Source organism: Protopterus annectens, chromosome 1.part0 (assembly GCF_019279795.1).
Source record: "Protopterus annectens isolate FY-2018-M chromosome 1.part0, PAN1.0, whole genome shotgun sequence".
In the NCBI taxonomy this organism is placed as follows: Eukaryota; Metazoa; Chordata; order Ceratodontiformes; family Protopteridae; genus Protopterus; species Protopterus annectens.
The window spans coordinates 1748881912-1748903369 of record NC_056725.1 but is presented as its reverse complement, the minus strand read 5'-3'; the positions used below and the strand labels follow the sequence as shown (position 1 = coordinate 1748903369).

Genomic DNA, 21458 nt, shown 5'->3' with positions numbered 1-21458 from the left:
CTGTGCTGATGATGCTGCTCTGTTCAAATCTTTCAACCATTCAATTTCATTGCCAGTTTATCAACAAACTTTTACACATACTCAAAAATAACTCCTACTAAACTGAACAAAAGCCAATTTATGTTCTTTCTCACCCCTTCCAAAATCAATTCCTAACCAATTCCCTTGTTTTCTCTGAAAAACTCCTAAGCATTTATTTAACACTCTAGATCCCAAGTACATTCACCTGCTAAATTCAAAAATCAATACAATAATCAGTGTCTGCCAGTGCCTCTTAAGATTTTGTACCTTAGAAGGACGAGGTGACATTGACAAAAATCTCCATACCTTAGATACAGACCATCATTCCAAACATACCCCTCTAAAAAAAGACCCTGTCCAGTCTGCAAACACAGACATCCTCTCAGTAGATTCATCCTCCTCTCCTCACAATATGAACATCAGTGTTCACCCATAGCACATACCACTTTTCCAATCTTATATGTATACCTCTACACTACAAATTTCTAAGTAACTGCTGCCCTCAACACCAGTCCAAATTAAATACTTCAAATACCACTTGTGATTTTAGGTCTCAAACAATGGAGCTGTCCTACACTGGCCTTTGAACATGCCTACAATGATCATTCTTGGTGACAAACTGTGGCATAACTCACAAGCAGTTCGGAGTACCTTCTCATTTCCTGGGGTTACAACCAGACTTCTCACACATTTCACACATCTTTAAGAAAGATCCATATTGTTAGTTTCCAAAATACATATCACTTAACTGCTTTGTGCCTTTCTCCCATATCCCTTCGATAACCTTCCTCGCCCTACTCTGCCATAATTTCACGGTCAGTTATTAACCATTTTACACAGTTACCTTTCCTAAAATGTTATTACTTGATTATCTGATCATTAGTGTGGCCCAACAGTTAGACACGTATGTGTTTTCTTGAATTAGATGGAAAATAAAACTTGCAAAGTGATCCAACTAGTGGTATCTGCCAGGTGTTTTTCTGCAATTAGTAGAATTCTGTTAGCAGTTTTTCTGTTTTTTTTTTTCCATCCCAGACTAATGCTGAAAGAGGTCCTAAGGAATTAATCTACTACCCGGTCAACAGTTCTGGACTTGTTCAGCCTGGTTAAGTCTGGAATAGATTCCAAGATCCCCATGTTTTGGGACTAGAAGAGCATTGAATAAAACCCTTTCTGGAGCTTCCTGAAGGATCACACAACCTCTGAGGAAAATAAGGCCCTAGTTAGAATCCAAGTATTAGCCTTTATGCTTCCAGAGGTATACTCTCAATTTAAGGGTGAGGCCCCTCCCTGCTGTTGATGATAACCTTTCCAAGAGTGTCAACCACTGAGACTGCAATGCTTTTTAAGGTGCTATTCATTCCCTGCTTCCTGCCAAACATCAGTCCCCCAACAACCTACACTGACTCATTCATTTCCTTGTGGGGTGAAAATTAATAGCAAAAGCTGTCTTATAGGATGCCATCAGGGCTTTTTCTTATTTGGCCCTAATTTATCCTTCAGTGTTTGACAAATATGCTCACAGAGGTTAGAGCTTGCAACTTTTTCCCCTGGTGGGTGTAGACATTGCCATACACATTCAACAAAAGGTACCAAACAAATGCAGATTGGCAGAATCAACAGCATGTCTCCAGCCCATAAACTGCATGCTGGGCACCCCCCGCTCATTAGGTACCAGCATGCAGCAGAATCTCCTGTCTCCTGCCACCAGAATGGTCCAACTGCTGTTGACCATTCACTCCCCCACCCTCCTCCATCTAGCTCCTACAGTGCCTAATCAATTAGTCAATCTGGCTGCCTTTACCAGCAGGATCTACCCTATTTTTATTGTACCTTAAACTGTTCTACTTCTAGAAGTTTTCTGTGAGTGAGTGGGATTGGATGGCATGTGCAATGCAGATTCCCCTCTCAAATCCTTCAGACAGTTTGTAACTTCATCCAAACTTTTGAAAATTACAGTGCAGTGGGAAGCAAAAGTTGCATACATTTTCCACACTGGCATCCCAGTAAAATGAAGACCTATCACTAAAATTGCCACCCCAGAACCAGAAGTACTTTGCAAGTCAAATGGCTTGCTAGAATACTATGCTCACCTGATATGTGACATCTCTTACAATTACATTTCCATTCTGCACAACTGGTACAAACATGTTCTGCCCAATTTATGTAGCACATGATAGTCATGGCCATTTGTGGAAATCTGCAGCACAGCCTGTTCAAGGCAATTTTAGAAAAGCCACATGGACAAGATTACTGCTCAGAAACTGATGGGCAGTTACTACGCAAGTGGTCCAGGAAACCACTAAGGTACCTCACCCCATTTCTGAACTGGCAGGGAGCACTATCTGATTGAGTGACTTGCTCAGAATCACAAAGCAGCCAGATGGAGACTAAGAGAATCAAACCCTGGACTACAGGAAGAGGCTTGTAAACAGTGCAGAGTATTAAGGCTGAGTTAAATCTGAAGTCTTAAGTGCCTTCAAAACAGCTACAAGCTCCTAATGTAGTAACAAGATATGTCTGAAGGGCTGTGATACAGGTATGAGGCCAGATCAAGTTGTTTCGCAATATCTGAAAGCCCCTCCAAAGGAAAGGTGGGCAGGCAGACTCATCAACATGCATCTCAAAGACAATGGACTTTAGGCCCACTGACTCCCAATTAGAACTAGGAGGGAGTTAGGCACACTCCACTACAAACAGATGCAAACTTGCTTCCAGTCTTTTTCAAATGTAAGCATACAGCTGACACACACACTTGGTTTCAAGTGACCCGGATCCAACACATGATGGCATGCAAGCCAAATGTAGCAGGATTTAGCAGAGCATGGTACTGATGATTTCATGCTGCATTCCCTAACAGTTAATCGAACAGTCATAACCCAAGCTCCAACCAGAAATGAAACATCTAAATGATGTCTAGGCTTTGTGTTGTGAGCTATGGCATGATATAACCCAATGCACCCTCCTCAACTGGAACCATCTGAGTCTGGGGAGCCATGACAGGAAGGAAGCCGTCTTCAAGAGTTTTACTTATCAATGAATTCATGAAGTGTTTGGTCCCATGTTCCAATCAAGCAGGAACTGGGGTGGGGGTGGGGTGCTGGCACCCTGGCCTCATCCCTCAAAGTGAATGCTGGCAGAATATACCTCCCCTAGACCACTCATTTTCTGCTAAGTTGGTTTACTGGTGTACAGGCTGCAGTTATCACTGGTCAGAACCAATTTAGTACCAGCAAATGTGAGTGGATGCAGGTTAACATTAGAGTGACCTGAAGAAAGGCTTACCTTGACCTGCCCACTGAGTGACTATCCCCTGTGCCAATACCCTGACCTCTGCCTGGAGCTGTATGGTAGACCCTATCGGCCACCCATTCACAGAGTTACTGATGGCAGCCTTCTTTCAGCACATAAGTTAGGTCAAAAGATTTTTTTTCCTATAGCACTGATGAGTGTCAGGGTTAACGTTCTAACACTTGTGCTGTTGATTCTCACACTGTAGTCCTTCCCCAAGACTTTTCTAATGTAGGTCTTCATTGACTATATGAAGGTCAGACAGACACTGTTTTAAAACATGCAACCATACTTCCCTAAGAATAACCAGGTTAATGATCTGAATTATGCAAGCAGCAAAAAAATGGTAGCACTGGGGATGAGTTTTCTTTTAAATCAGTTTTGTCACATTACAGCATGCAATGGAAGAAGTACATGCACATTCTGAAACAAAAGACCTTCCAGAGAAAAAAACGTTTGAAAAATGTCTCGCACAACTTGAACTTCCAATAAACTATGTATTTTATAAAGATTCAATTATTCATACTCTTACATACATACAGACACACTCACACACACACACTCACCAAACAACTACAATCAAATATTTGCTGAGAAAAAAATGCACTACTTGCCTTAATTTCCTGTGTATGAAAATGCTGGATTACTCACAGCTCAGACTGTCCAATGTGCTTTTCTGTGTAATATAATGCAAATATACTGGTTTCCTTAACTACATCCATTCTTGTTGCATGTATGTTGTAAATATCCGCTTTTAGTAAATATTTCATTTCTTACTCATCGGGCCCGATTCCAAAAGACTTGCTTTCAGTATAAGTGACCACTTGCACTGAGAACACGTCTTTTAGAATTTGGCTGCTGGTGTAAACCTGTATCTAGATAGGCCTTATAGCAAAGTAAGTCACTTACACTGAGAACAAGTCTTTCAGAATCAGGGTAGACTTACACTGACAGCAACTGTTCTGAAATCAGGCCCACAGGATTTCACTTAACTATGTACTGGCACTGCCTTACTGAGCCCATATCTTGACTGAAAAGGGCCTTGATGACCAGCTCAGTTATCAAACTATAAGCAAACAGATACACACAATACAATCATTGTTTTAAAAAGCCTGTATAATTAGTGTGTAGAGGATTACCCCTTCGAGAAACCTGCTGAATTCTAATAATTTGAAAGGATCATGGAGCCATCAAGGAGGTCCCAGATGTTAAATTTGGTTGTAGCAATTAACTATTAAGACAAGATAGTTTTACCACACCATTGGTCACTTGAGAGGCTTCAGCTGGAGTAAATGTTGCATTCCCAAGAAAAGAGAAACTGACAAGATAAAAGAAAAAAATAGAGGAAGGTCACTAAAGTGATGAAAGAGAGAATGGAGAAAAATACACTGCATGGTTGAAGTCCCTACACTTCTCTACTTGGAAAAAAAAAAAGGGTTAGAATACAGACTCAAAAAACAATCAATGGAAAATGTTGGAATTTTGAAGATTCTGCCCTCCTACCATTCCATCTTTTTAAATTCTATCTTAAGCAAGCACACAAGGAAATATTATTTCATGAAAAGGATTACTGACAGGTGAACAATGACAAAGGAGTGGGATAAAATGTATATCTAAGCTACCAGGACAAATGATTTCACCACTACTTCCAAGCACAAAAAAACATAAAACATGCAAAACTGCCATCCCCATCTCCAAAAACCATAAAAATACATTAAAAGTACTACAATATAAACACAAGGTACTACATTAATATACACCTAGAAACAATGATTCTCCCTTCCTACCCCCACAAAGAAACTAAGAATAACCCTACCTATGCACACACATTCCGCTACTCTAAAATACAAAAGTAACATGTCAAAACAAACTATTCAAACATTAAAGCAATACAAAATATTAAAATACCTAATCTTCAAACAGGGTTGCAAAAACTGGTGGCTAAAATTGTATGAAATCTTAATAACCCCAGAAATGAAAGACTTGCCAACTCCAATGTCATTTTGAGAAAAAGACAAAGTAAAAGCAAAACCAGCGAAGTCACAAAAAGAAGAGCTGGACTCAAAAGATATTTTAAGCACTTTAGTTCGTTTTAATAAAATATGAACTTCATATAGTGTTTATATAGGTGTTATTCATTCAATGTTTTTTATTTAGCGGTTTTGAATTTAACACCATATTTTTAGTGTTTCTTTAACACAGTTAGTAGGTTTAATTAATCATTTGATTTTATTGGTTGATGTCATGTGTCTATGTATAAAAGGGTGGTTTTGTATTAAGATATTTGTCCTGATGAAGTTCGTATTTTATTAAAACGAACAAAAGCGCTTAAAATATCTTCTGGTTCTTCGTTTTGTGACTTTGCTGGTTTTGCTTTTACTTCATTTTTTTGGGAGAAGTGGTTACAGTGAATCATTGCCTGTGATATACTTTAGCATTGGTCATGACCGAAGTAGAGATTTCACAGGACTGTCTCATGAATTTAACTACCCATCCAGTTCCGCGGATCTTAATGAGCAGCTTTCTGTGGTTATATTCAAAGCCATTAGTGAAGGATTTTCTCATTGTCAAGGTAACCATGGTGGCCACGTTGGGCAGCAGAACACCAGTGTAAGTAACATTATGATTCCAATACAACTTGAGCTCATCCATCTAGCTCAAACAAATAAAGCGGACAGTAATTCAAGGGGAAACAGTGATTCTACAAGTTCTACTATCTCGTTAGACCACAGAAACGTGGCTTCCCATGTATTTCGACACTCTGGCAATCCTTTTAGGACAAATTCAGTTTCTTCACAAGCAAGTACAGTCAATGAAAACGCAGTTTCCGATGACTTTGAGGTCTATAAGACGGTCATTTTTGAGCTTGAAAAACTGTCCTTGAAATCTGTAGCCTTACAATTGCATATTTAGAAGAAAATGTTAGCTGTGTCTGTGTACCACGTGGTTTAAGACTTTATAGGTTTCCCAATTGTGTTATACAAGGTGATGATCTGTACTAGCAGCTTGTCAAATTATTTAATGGTACGGGCTTGGCACTTATGAACATGCTGATTTTGCACTACAAAAGTAAGTGACTTGTCTCATTTAAGAACAGAGATGAAGGTTTTAGATGCCAAGATAAAAGCCTTTGGTTGTTTTTCTGACTTAAAGTCTTTATATGGTGGTACTTCAGTGAATGTAGACAGACAAAAGGCTACTATTTATAGAAAGCAAGGCAAACTGAAAAGAGATCTTGCTGCGTACAAAAACAACACTGCATACTTGGTTCAAGGAGGAGTTGCTAAAGTCAATAATAATAAGTTGAGCAATATGACCATCAGTCAAAATGATGGTAATTTAATTCTGACTTTGTCTTCTTCCAAGTCTCCCACTAATGGACCCATCTATAGTACTGCTGAACAGTAGTGGACAAGTCGGGGAATCAAAAGACCCCAAAATGGTCGAAGAATGTACACACTACAGCCAAGGGCCAGGGGAAGAACAGGAAGAGGAATGGAACTTCTGTATAGACATTGTGAATTTGAGATTTTGTCTAAAGATACTGTGACTGTACTTCAGCATGGTTTTACTTACATTCCATCAAGCAAAGTTAATATAACCAATTTGACAGTGGGTTTCAAATTATATTTGAGGAAGTTAAATTTGAAGTTCATTTTCGATGGTTTGTCTGTTTGTAATACACCTTCAGAGGAAACCAAAGGGAAGAATACTTATAATCCTGCCTTGTGTCCCACTTTGCAGGTTTTTTGTGGACTTTGTGAAAAACAGTTCAGGAATTTAAAACATGACAACATTAGTTCATTTAATCTTCCAGAAAAAGAAATAACAGCACTATACGAGTTGGCCACTAATCATGATTTAAGAGTAATGAAGGCCGATAAGGGTGGGTCCATAGTTATTATTAAGTCCAGTGAATATAAAAAGGTGATTTTTTTGAAGTCCAGCATATAAAAAGATGATTTTTGAGCTTTTGAGTGATCAGAAGAATTACAGACAGATTACTGTGGAGTACATTCAAAATTGTTTCAAGAGAGTTGACTGTCTTTTATTTGACTTGTTTTGTCAAGGTAGTATAAGTCATTCCACCTATAGATATTTACAGGTTGAATACCCTAAGCTGGCACTACTGTTTGGTATCACAAAGTTACAGAAAAACAGGATGAACCCCCCCCCCCCCTTTTAGACCAACAGTGTCTGCAGCAAATTCCAAAATGGAATCCATTTCCATTTGGTTGGACAACATTTTAAATCCTGTAATCCAAAATTCGAAATAGTACCTATGTGACTCACTGCATTTATTAGAATTATTAAGTGAATTTAACAACACTAGTACCACTTTTGTTTTTGCATCTTTGGATGTTACGTCCTTATATACAAGTATTGATCAAGATACAGGGCTAGATCTATTTAGGGAATACTTGACCAATCACACTACTTTTAGTAATGACAAAATGAAAATGTTGTGTGTTTTGATGGAAATTGCGTTGAACAATTTTTTTTTAAATTTGGTGGGTTATTGTTTCAACAAGTTTCTGGTGTAGTCATGGGTTCTAGGGTGGTGCCATTTTTGCCAATCTAGTCGTGGCTATGTGGGAGATGAAAACATCTTGTCACACACCCTTTGGAAAACAATATACTGTTTTACAAACAATACATAGATGACTTCAACTTTTGTAAATTATTTAAACAATACTACTGGGTTTCTCAAGTTCACCTTTAGGGGTTTTGGTAAGATCATTGAGTTTTTGGACGTACATTTGGAATTTGATCATAATAGCCCCATTTTTTTCAGTAAGATTTTTTAGAAAGTCATCATTTGTTAATCAGTACTTACATAGGGGCAGTCTGCATCCCCAACATATGAAAAGAGGTGTTGTCAAGGGGCAGCTCATACGGTGGAGTCGTTTAACCAGTGATGAATCTACCTTTGAGTTAGCGGCTGACAAACTTGTCAGTTTCTTTATACAGAGTGGTTATGATTTGTTCTGGTTGAAGAATATTGTGTGTGAAGTCTTGAGGTTACATGAGAGTACAGCAAGTCCTATTCTGACTGGAAATAGGGGATTTTGATTTGACCAAAAGTCACAACATCAAAGGATACCGACTGTCTTTTCCTACACCTATTTCCAATGACATGAGTGTCATCAAAAGTATTACTTTGGATAATTGGAAAGTTCTGATGGGGCATTCGGACTTGGTTAAAATTTTGGGAAATAGGCCTTTGTTCACTTAGAAGAAAGTAGTGAACATTAAGGCTGTCCTAGAAAAAAAAAACAACTGATCGTGTTAAGGGCAGACAGGAATCTTTTGGTACCTTTGCTTGTGGTCAATGCAGACAATGTAGACATATAGTCAACTCAGGTTCTATTGAACTAAAGCACTTTAAAAAGATTCATTGGACTTAAAGGTCATTACAATTGTGATTCTAGATTTGTTGTCTATATTGCTTTGTGTAATTCCTGTACAAGCTTTTATATAGGTAAGACCATCAGAACCTTGGGCAGAAGAATTTATGAGCATGTTTTAGCCATCAAAATTAAAGATATGGAGAATGCATTGGCACAACATTCTACAGTTTGCAACAATTTTTAAAAAGTTTTCATTTTTTTTTTGTGTTAGATACTGTAGAGTCAGGTGTATTTAATGGTGAATTTAAAACTTTACTGAATGTAGAGAAAGCAAATGGCAAATTGCACTGTGTGCTGATCATTTCCTGGGCTGAATGAAACTATCCACATAAATTGCTTTCTACAAATGCAAAGACTGTAAAGGTAGAGCAATACTGTACTAACTTTATATGTGTTTTACATATATATATATATATATATATATATATATAAAATATTGTTTAATCCACGGTGGTGCAGCGGTAACGTTGTTGCCTCACAACAAGAGGGTCTCCCTTTCGATTCTCAGCTGGAGTGCGGGGAGTGCCTTCTGAGTGGAGTCTGCATGTCCTCCCCGCAGTGGGCATTTGAAAGACATGCGTAAAGGGGCGTGCCTTCACTGAAGGTTGAACGTCGAGCTGGCACCTCGGCGTTCGTGAAAATCTACTGCCAATCATTAATGGACTGGAGTTCTGCTGTGGCGACCCCTAACCGGGAAAAGCAGAAAGACAACAACAACAACATATAAAATATTGTTGATCATACATAAATTAATATTTTCTTTATATATAGGTGTTATTCATTTAATGCTTTTTATTTAGCAGCTTTAAATTTAATAGTATATTTTAGTGTTTAAGTCCACAAGGCTGTATTTTTATTTCTGAAGTGTTCCACCTGTGCCTCTAGAGGGGTCGTATACTTGGGGATGTGCACCAACTGTCAAAGTTTCTATGTGGGCAAAACTGAGAGGGAATTAAGGAAACGAGCATCTTTATGACATGACCAGGAAGAAGGAAACCAATGCCTTCTATAAACACTCACTCTCCTGCCCAGATCCCAAAATTCAGTTTCTAGTTCTGGAACAGGTTGAGCCAGATGCAAGAGGTGGTGACTGGGAATCCACCTTGGGCTACCGTGAACTATTATGGCAGTTGAGACTGAATGCAGGGAAGCCACCAGGTCTGAATGGGATGATCAGCATTAAACCGGTCCTCAAGCTTAGGAGGGCTAGGTTATAACTCTCATACTTGACCCCTTCATACTACAGCATCCCCACACAGCATATTAAATTACTGAACATCCACGGTTTTAGGATTCTGACTAATAAATCAAATTCTATATGAAATGGTATATGGATGGGCATCAAAAATATCTCACGACATTTTATTGCATGTCTTTATCAGTGCAAAGTAATAAAAAAGAAAAAGTTTTTAACAATTCACTGACAATCCAAACACATCTTTAAGCATATTCCTTAACAATCTACAACCCCAACCAGACTTCAGACTTTTATGTTCTGAAACCTAGGAAACTGGTATTTTAAAATGTTTTTATGATTAGTCATTTTTATTTAAGTGCAGATGTTGTTGCAAACATTTCATTTTTGAGTTGGTATAATGACTAACTTTTTAACATCCAACTCCAAAGCACCACACCTTAGTACTAGACTTACTAATTAATTAATTGTATAATTGCTAGGCTATTTAATGGAGGTTACTGCATACTGCATTTTGTTTTCACTTGATAAAGCTCAGGACTGCCTGAGAAAAGCGCTGTGTGATTTTATCTGTGATTTTTGGAATACTTCAGTGTGATTTTATCTGTGACTTTTGGAACACTTCAGAAATAAAAATACAGCCTTGTGGACTTTAGCAGAGTTCTGGTTCCTTTCTTCAAGGTCGTGGATTATTCTTTGCTTGTCTTTGTTTTTATGTGCATTACTTCACTTGATCCTGTCTGCCATGGCCAATGGAGAAGAAACCTTTAACCCAGGAGAAACTCCTGAAATGCTGAAAACACTACAAATGATCTTCCGGTGAGCAGAGCGGAGTTCAACCAAGTACTGGTTGCACTCAAGGAGCTCACTAACTTGCTGAAACCCACCACGGCTGCTTCACCAGGGCTAGCTTGCAACCAGCAGCAAGCACTACAAAACAACTTTGTGCGGACCCGGAAGAGGGTACAAGCTCCACCATATCCTCCACGGACATGTCTGGCGCGGATCCAAAAGAAACAACTTTACTCATCGCCATGAAGCTACCAGAGCTCCTGAAACAAACGTACAACCAGGGACCAATGGAACTAGTAATCCTGCTCTGAAACATAGAAACAAGGATGTAAACTTTACAAAATGGGCTGGACAACGCTTCACCTTTTCTAAAGGTAGTAACAACACTAACAATTTTTCTAACTTTGATCAGAGCATGGACTTGTTCAAGGACAAATTATACTCCTTAAGGAGTACACAGCTAGAGATAGACTATTTGAATGAATGTCTGAGAGTAAAAAGGGCTACGCTTTTAAATTTCCAAACAATGTTCAGTATGGTACTGATTATTATTTTAACTTGTGTGAGATTTTGATAAAGCTGGATTGGAGATGTTGCATTTAATGGTAGGGAATATGAACTGAAAGCACAAGCATTAATGACTGAGCTAGACACTTTAAACAATGAGTTAACATCTAGTACTAATTTTAGTGCTTTTAAATCAAACTATGACAAGGTTTTTGATAATGTTGATGTTTTTGTGATAAGATTCTTAACAGAAAACTAAGAAAATTAGAACGTGATCTCATCGAATACAGGGATGGCCTTGCCTACCCTAGCCCCAATGGTTACAATAAAACTTCTTCCAAAAACAACACCACAAACACAGATAGGGCTAGTGACACATATGACAGACAAGAGGAACCCCTTAGAAGAAGTGAAAGGCTAGCAGAGAAGAACAGAAGGGGTACTAACAACCAGGATTTTCAGCAGAACCCAGACCGGGGTTTGGGGACAGAGACAAAGACAGGCACCGAGGTCTTGGAACTTTGTTCACTAACAAACCACCACACACCCACTACCCTAACATCCCTGGATGACCCTACAACTGACCAAGCCCTAAATCTGGGTTTACACAACCAAAACCCTACTAATATTGAGGGTAACTGCATTATTTTAAGGAGAAACAACTTTGCCATATACAATTACACGGACATGAACCTTCCTACAAATGCTTTTGATATTTTCACCCGAGGGTTACATTTTGTCCCAACTAAACCCATGAATTTAACACAAGCTCTGATAGATTTAAAAATGTTTACCAGAGCTTTAAATTTAAATTTGATTTTTAAAGGGCAAACACTTAATGCAGCAGGCCCATACGCATACAAGTCGCTTTAACCCCCCACTACACCCAATAATTCTCTTCTTTGAAAAGTTAGTGGAGAATGACTTCAGGAAAGTATATAATAACCAAGAAATTCTACTTCATCCAAACTTTTCTGAACAAGAAATGAATTTTATTGAACACTTGCATGAAGAAAAAATCAGGGTCATGAAACCTGATAAAGGAGGGGAATTGTCCTTATGTTCTCAGAGGACTACTCACATGCACATTATGTTGCAGAATGACGAACAATACGAGACGGTTTCATCAATATAGCCTTTGCTGAGATTAAGTACTATCTTACTGACCTTCTATTACAACAGGCCATCAATGAAAAGGTCTATAACTACTTACATGTGGAAAAGCCCAGAATACCAGTCATCTTTGGGATACCTAAAACCCATAAAGGAATAAATCCCGATTGTATCAGGAGCAGGTGGAGTGACTGAGCCCCTGGGAAAATTTATTGATTACATGACTAAAGAATACACATCTTTATTGTCCCACGATTACATTCCCACCTCTTGCTACTCCCCAGACACCTTAATGGTCACAGTGGACATCAAAGATCTGTTTTCCAGCATCCCTCATCAAATAGGTTTGGAATGGTTTGCCCAATTTCTAGGCCAGAAGACAACCCTTAGTAACAAAATGTCCAACTTGCTCACCGAAATGATGGAGATGGTTTTGTCCAACAACTTCATCTTTTTTAATGGTGAATTATACATCTTGTGCATCCTTCTAAATGTAATATTGCACATGTGGGAGCATACATTATGGAAAGATCACATTTTGTTCTACAGACGCTATTTGGATGACATCTGTATTTTATGGTCTGGCTCTGAAGGGAACCTATCTGAATTCCTTATACACATCAATTCAACAACGAATTTCCTACAATTCACACACACAGTGGATCAGCACGAACTTCATTATCTGGACATTACTCTTTACAAGGACTACAATCAGAAAACTTTCCATTCCAAACTACATCGCAAGGCAACATTTTCCAACTCCTTGCTACACTTCGAAAGTGCCCACCCACCATATCAAATCATTAAGGGCAGCTCATCAGAGCAAGTAGAATATGCAGTACGGAGAAAGATTTTGATTCTGAGGTGGAATTTTGAAAAAGCTTTTTGGAGAGAGGTTACCCTCTGGAACTATTTCTAACTCTAGCAGCAGAGGTAAAATCTGCACGACATTCCCTCTACAAACCAATACTAGGGGGGGGGTTTGTACCAGTGACCAACAATACACAAAACAAGGATACTGTTCACACTAACAGTTTTGCACACACATACTCATCAAATTCCTATGAATTGGAAGAAACAATCTTACATCACTGGCGGTTTTAACCCTCTTTGAAGAACTAAAAGACTATATACCACCTAAACCCAGTTTTGTTCGTAAAAGAGGGCCAATCTAAAGGAATTATTTGAAAGAAATCAAAGAAAAAGATGAAGGTAAAACAACCAAGGCTGGGCACTTTCAGATGTGGTGCCTGTGCCCAATGTCATGCCATATCTAAAGAAACAGCACCATACCTCCCGTCTAGGAATTACAAGATACACCCCACTGGATTTTACACCTGTGCCTCTAGAGGGTCGTATACTTGGGGATGTGCACCAACTGTCAAAGTTTCTATGTGGGCAAAACTGAGAGGGAATTAAGGAAACGTATCACGAGCATCTTTATGACATGACCAGGAAGAAGGAAACCAATGCCTTCTATAAACACTCACTCTCCTGCCCAGATCCCAAAATTCAGTTTCTAGTTCTGGAACAGGTTGAGCCAGATGCAAGAGGTGGTGACTGGGAATCCACCTTGGGCTACCGTGAACTATTATGGCAGTTGAGACTGAATGCAGGGAAGCCACCAGGTCTGAATGGGATGATCAGCATTAAACCGGTCCTCAAGCTTAGGAGGGGTTATAACTCTCATACTTGACCCCTTCATACTACAGCATCCCCACACAGCATATTAAATTACTGAACATCCACGGTTTTAGGATTCTGACTAATAAATCAAATTCTATATGAAATGGTATATGGATGGGCATCAAAAATATCTCACGCACATTTTATTGCATGTCTTTATCAGTGCAAAGTAATAATAAAAAGAAAAAAGTTTTTAACAATTCACTGACAATCCAAACACATCTTTAAGCATATTCCTTAACAATCTACAACCCCAACCAGACTTCAGACTTTTATGTTCTGAAACCTAGGAAACTGGTATTTTAAAATGTTTTTATGATTAGTCATTTTATTTAAGTGCAGATGTTGTTGCAAACATTTCATTTTTTGAGTTGGTATAATGACTAACTTTTTTAACATCCAACTCCAAAGCACCACACCTTAGTACTAGACTTACTAATTAATTAATTGTATAATTGCTAGGCTATTTAATGGAGGTTACTGCATACTGCATTTTGTTTTCACTTGATAAAGCTCAGGACTGCCTGAAGCTTTGTGTGATTTTATCTGTGATTTTTGGAATACTTCAGTGTGATTTTATCTGTGACTTTTGGAACACTTCAGAAATAAAAATACAGCCTTGTGGACTTTAGCAGAGTTCTGGTTCCTTTCTTCAAGGTCGTGGATTATTCTTTGCTTGTCTTTGTTTTTTGTGCATTACATATTTTAGTGTTTCTTTACCACAGTAGGTTTCAGTAGGTTTAATTAACCATTTGATTTTATTGGTTGATGTTGTCATGTGTCTGTGTATAAAAGGGTGGTTTGTATTAAGATATTTGTTCTGATGAAGTAGGTATTTTATTAAAACGAACAAATGTACTTATATATCTTTTCTGGCTCTTATTTTTGTGACTTTGCCTGCCTTGCTTTTACTTTGTTTTTTGGGAGAATTGGTTACAGTGAATTGTTGAGAAAAAGCCCCTACTACAATCCATGCAATCTGAGCTAGAATAGATGGTTGGGAGTCTGTTAGAGATTACAAGGGGGATGGCAGAAGTGTTGTGGTTCTGCTGTCTTTTTTTTCTTTTGTAAAAAGGGGAGCATGTTTGGGTACATGCTATAGAATTCTCTGAAACAGATCACACAGGGGTACTAGGGGGTTAGGGTTCATTTGAGGAGTTGTATTACCCATGAAAGCAGGGAGACACAAACCCATCAACATGTTGACTGCATTCAAAAAACTGAGACAGTAGGAGACATGCACATTGGGGTTACTAACCCAAAGTGCAAGACCCCCAAACCTCAAATAAGTGATGGATCTGCTCTTTGCTGCTAAGATCTCAACCAGGATCAGATGGGCCATATGACTCTACCTAGTGGGGGAATGAATGGGCAGTGTAATGAATGTATGCTAAAGGAGGCAGTTGCTCATCAAGCCAGAGTGGGGAAAAAGATTTGCGCACAAAAACATACCTGCATATACTTAAAAACCAGGAAAACATGCATGCATACACTTAAAAGCCAGAAAAAATAATAAAGTTTGAAAAATTCCAAACAGGCAAAACCAAAACTGCCCACCCAAACTGTGATCTTCAAACCACAACTCACTGTTTATCAAAGTTCTCGAGTCAACACTGGTAGAAGTCAATTCTGCAAAACTATCTGGAGTTACGCTCAAGAAACAGCCCAGATTTAACCTATATATAAAGGTGTAATGAAGCAAGCCTTACATTAGGTGAATTATATAGGGCAAAATAATTTCTCACTACCAAGGCCAGGTCATTCATTCTAGGTCTTATCACTTAGCATTATAATGGTACTCTGTTCCTTACAAACCTATCACCACCACTGTAACACCTTGGATACTTATCCAGAAATTAACAAGGGAGATGATACACATTTTACAGGTATGCATTAGGACAGGCTATGTCCTAGAGATATGGAAAGTGGTGACTTTGTGCCATTTCTGAAAGGCGGAAATAACAGTCTGTTAAGAAATTGTAGAGCTACAAGTTTACTTTGGAAATTGTTTGAAAGGGTATTGCTGAGTAACGTTTCCTTATATGATAGATAAAGAAAAGGAAAATTATTTTTTTTTCAATAATTTTTCTTTTTTCTTTTACATTAATAAATATCACAGATAAAAAACATTTTACAACATGACCGTATATACATACATATATATATATATATATATATATATATATATATATATATATATATATATATGTTATTCATTGATGTCAGTACAACAGGATACAGATCGTACAACATATCTATTTACACTATGTACATAGATGCTTTCACTGTTAATTCCACACATATACAGACAGTATATAAATTCATAATATCCAAGCTATTATTTAATATCTGAACTTGTATATGTTCATCAGTTCCATTAGAGTGTATTTCTAAGTTGCTGTGTGATGAATTATGTGAATATGATATTAAAGGTTTGTTCACAAATTTCTCTGGATTTCATGTTTTTGTTTCTTTTATCTATTACTATTATATTAGCTAACAGGTGTTGTATAGCTACTTGTTTAAAACCCTCCCAATAGATATTTATCGTATCTAGCCATTTAAAGGTTATATACAGTTTCATTAGTAGGAAGATTGTTAAAAGTGTATTTGCTTGTTTTCTTGGTACGTTGAGTGGGAGAATGTGTAATAGAGTGAATTCCCAAGTTAATGTTGATGTTTGATAACACATTTTTTGCAATTGTACCTTGAGAGAATTCCAGAGTTTAGACACATTTACAGCTCCAAAATACATGGAATTAAGTCAGCTATCTGGTCCTTACAGTGTGGGCAGAAAGGTGATTTTGATGCGTTAAATTTGTGTAGGATTGAAAGAAAAGGAAAATTCTACAATTACCTTCTAGTGCCATGGGAACCAGTAATGTCTTGGTTTCTTCTGGGCTAGGAGTCATTCTGTGGTACCTTTTTTGAGCTGTTCTGGTTTCTGATGCAAGGTTTACATTGGTTGTAAATCAATTGCAGCTTCCCAGTCTGCTACAAGGGAGCAGAGATCCTGTCCAAAATACATACCAGCATGTTAAACTTCATTAAGTAGGAGTCTGGAGATGGTTCAATGTAGTTCAGTCCTTTTACTGGAATTCGATAAGCAGATGAGTTCACTCTGAGACAGTGTTACAATGAGTGTTTATTTATAATGAATACTAATGAGTGGGTGTTTGAATTAGCTCAACCCCCCCCCCCTAGGCGTGCCTTAGTTATGGGAGGAACCGAGGGGATGGCTTTGTATGTGGAGACCTACCCTTAATTAACCTTTCAGGTTCTGAAATTCTTGACAAGAATGAGTAATGCAAGGGGCCAGCTACTAACAATCATGTTCTTGTTCTTAAAAAGTACCTAAAATAGTACATAGAAAGGACCTAATCTTGGAAATGCTGTTCAATACGGTATGTAAAAGTCAAGCATATTACTTTTGTTCAGAGCTTATCTTCATAAATAAGCAAATCCCATATTTAAGGAGCATGGATTCAACATAAAATATAACATATGACTAGATTACAATTATTAAACATAAAAAATAAAAAAATACAAAAAAAGAAAAGCATATTTAAACAATCAGTACATTGAACTTTTTCTTGCTTGATTTTCTTATCTTTTTTCTTTTATTTTTTATGAAAACTTGTGCTGGTTATTCAAATAGATAACAAAATCATTAAGTTAACCTTAAAGTAGAACTTACTGTCAACAACCACATATTAGGAGTATTTCATATATTACATCCAATAATGTGGGGCCAAAAGCCAGTCTTCACAAGCGCTATTGCTTTAACAAGCTTCGTCAGAACTGACAACTACAGTATTAGAAATAACAGTGTTGAAAATATTTCCAATAAAAACAAAACCGAAAACTTAAACTGTAAATCATACAACTAAGATTTCTGAATTGTACATTTATCCTGTGAGTCATAGTGTTATGGAGTCCTTTGAATGAATACAAATTTTCATAACCGAGATCTCCAGATGCTTGGTGATGGTTAATAACACAAGTGTTCAATATACAGCTGATGAAGATTCATGTGTTGAGACTGGTGTATTTGTTGGCTTGGAGCCTGATTTGCCACCCAGGTTTCTTTTTCTCAAGTCTATCATTGGTTCTGCCTTCACAGGGGCCTCTGGTCAGTTGTTCAATGATGTGGAAGGAAAACTTGCTGTGGTCGGGCTTCTGTAGTATGTGCTTTGCTAGTGCACTGTTGGGTGTGTCCTGTAATGTCTGGCAATTCCTGCCTTTAGTTTATTGATGGTTTTGCCAATGTAAAATGCTTGGCATTTCTGACATTGGGCCCTGTAAACCATCATCTCTGTGCTGCAGGTTCTACATGAATTACTTCTGTAGAATGTTTTGTTATATGTGCAGTAGTCACTTCAACTCATATATTGGCAATAAATGCAATATGCTGGGCTGCATGGGAAGGTGCCTTGTGGGAGTTCAGAATTTGGTAGGCTATTATTACTCTCGATAAAATCCTGAAATGTTCCTGTTCCTCCTGAAGTATTTTGTTAAGCGTGGAAGTATTTTGTTAAGCGTGTTATTGCCCCGATAATGTCCCAATTGTCCGCAATGGTTATCTTGAGCTTGTGGAAGTCCGTTGAGTAAGTCAGTATCATGTTTAGTTGGTTGCTGCACTAAGTTCTACTTTAAGATCAACTTAATGATGTTATTAGCTATTTGAAAAAAAAACACCACAAGTTTTCTTTACAAATAAAAGAAAAAAAAATAAGAAATTGAAGCAAGAAAAGGTTCAACATACTGATTGTTTAAATATGCTTTTCACTTTTGTATTTTTTAATGTTTAATTGTTGTCATATATTCATGTTTATGTTGAAGACATGCTCCTTAAATATGGAATTCCTGTACACACAGTTTTATATATGAAGATAAGCTCTGAAATAAGTAATATGCTTGACTTTTACATACTGCAATGAACAGAATTTCCAGGATTAGGTCCTTTCTCTGTACTCTTTTAGGTACTATTTTAAGAACAAGGACAATATTGTTAGTAGCTGGCCCCTTAAATTACTCAGTCGATAAGAATTTCAGCACCTAAAAAGTTAATTAAAGGCAGGTCTCCACACTCAAAGTCACCCCATAGGTTCCTCCCATAACTAAGGCATGCCTAGGGGTTTGAGCTAATCAAATGCCCGCACATCAGTATTCACTAGAAATAAGCACTCATTGTAATACTGTCTCAAAAAGTGCTCATCTGCCTAACAAATTCCAACTGAATTATGCTGAACCATCTCCAGGCTCCTTCTTATTGAAGTTTAACCTATTGGTATATATTCTGGACAGGATCTTTTTTCCTTTTAGCTTTCTTGGAAGTTGCAGTTGATTTACCACCAATGTGAACCTTGCATCAGGAACATGAATAGCTCAAAAAAGGTACCACAGTGTGACTCTTATCCCAGAAGAAACCTAGATGCGACTGACTCACACGGCACTAAAAGGTAACTGTAGGATTTTCCTTTACCTTGCTTTTTGACCCCTTTGCCTGCAGGCGGGGAGGTTGCCAGCATATTACTTATCACCAAATTCAGGAGAGCTTGGTTATCCAACTGACTTTACTTGTATCATAGATATGGACTGGATACTGGTCTATGTGGGTTTTCTGGAGGAAATTCTTGTTAGACCACCTTGTTGAATTTTTATACTGTTACTGATGCAATGGGGACAGGGTTACCGGGGATGTCATATATTTAGATCTAGCAAAAACATTTGACATGGTGCCACATGGAGAGATTCCAGTGAGGATGGAACAGTTCCTAAGCATTTGACATGGTGCCACATGGAGAGATTCCAGTGAGGATGGAACAGTTCCTAAGCATTTGACATGGTGCCACATGGAGAGATTCCAGTGAGGATGGAACAGTTCCTAAACAGGTGCACTGTTAAGTGGCGTACAAGTTGGTTAAACAGAAGAAGTCAAACTTGTTAGTGACTTAGATGATTATAAAATAGTCAGCAATGGGGTGCTGCATTGTTCGTTGTTGGGACCATTCTTATTTAATGTTTTTATGTCCATGATAAAAAGTCAGAACAGGTCTGGATTAGCAAAGTTACTGATGACACCAAGTTTGGCAGTATTATAACTACTTTTTAGAAATGAAATTTCAATACTTGTAAACTATTCGGTAAACTGGTTAAATGACAGCAGTATCTTCTTTTATGCAAATAAGTGAAACATTAAACATTTATGGTCTGAAGAACATTAAATATTTTTATGCACTTGATGATACTACTTTTAAATATGTACAGGTAATCGAAGACCTGGGTTTGTATGTGGATAATGATCTTGGATTGAACAAAATGTAACAAATGCAGTTAGAAGTATGCTAAACATTTCTGAGAGATATGTATTGTGAGCGGCTAGTAGAAAAAATGATGTACTGCTTCTATTATATAAAAATATGGATAGGCCAATAATCAAATATTGTGGTTCAGTAAGCTGGTATAATAAAATTCAAGATGAGATTTGAAAGAATACAGAGAACAATCATAAGGCAGGCAGCTGGCCTGAGACACGTGTTACAGAAACTGGGTAAGGGTTCTCAGACTACTTACTATTTGGGATAGACGCTTGGTGGCAAATTAAGAGTTAGTTAATGAATAAATGGTTATGGTAGTGAAGAACTGGCTTCTTGTCCTGGGGTGTCACATAAAAACATAATATTGACATATGTAATAACACAGTATGAACAAAAATGTAGGACACAGTACCACAGCAAACCAATAAAAAGCAGATGGCAAAGAGCAGTGTAAAATCTAAATAGACTTTTATTCGAACACAGGTGAGTGCTTTCACGATAAAATCGCTTCTTCAGACCATACAAAATATAACGTTTTTCTATTTGAGAAGCAGTATTACTTGCAGACCTGTGGCGTAGCTATGGGTATGTCCTGTGCCAATAACTACGCCAGTATGGTTATGGCATACTGGGAAAATGTAAATATCTTAAATGTTGAACAATTTAATGTGCATGTACAATTCTATCGGCGTTTTGTTGATGACTTGTATATTTTTTGGAAAGGAGACCTTGAAAGTTTAAATAATTTTCTAAGTGCTATAAATTCAAGTACACCCTTCCTTAAGTTTACTATTAAATATTCTTGCACTTGTATAGATTTCTTTGATGTTACCCTGTATAGGGGCATAGATGGAAAGCTGCACACTAAGAGATATAGAAAACCATGTTATACACAGTTATCTTGAATGTAATTGTATACATCCACCACATATTTTTGAAAATGTGGTAAGAGGTCAGCTTTTAAGAGTTTCTAGGCCCCATGACCAGGAACAAGAATTTGAAACAACTGTGTGTTCCACCAGTATGGAATTTATAGAACGTGGTTATAAACCTTTTGAAGTTAGTAAAGTATGTGAAAGGGTCAAGTTAGACAGACAAAGTAGTGGACCCCCATTTTTTCAC

The 21458-nt window shown here is 37.6% G+C and overlaps 1 protein-coding gene across 1 annotated transcript in view; it reads right to left on the bottom strand.

Moving 5' to 3' along the window:
- Nucleotides 1-21458, bottom strand: part of IGF2R (insulin like growth factor 2 receptor) — a 2372344-nt gene that overhangs the window by 833316 nt on the left and 1517570 nt on the right. The window lies entirely within an intron of this gene.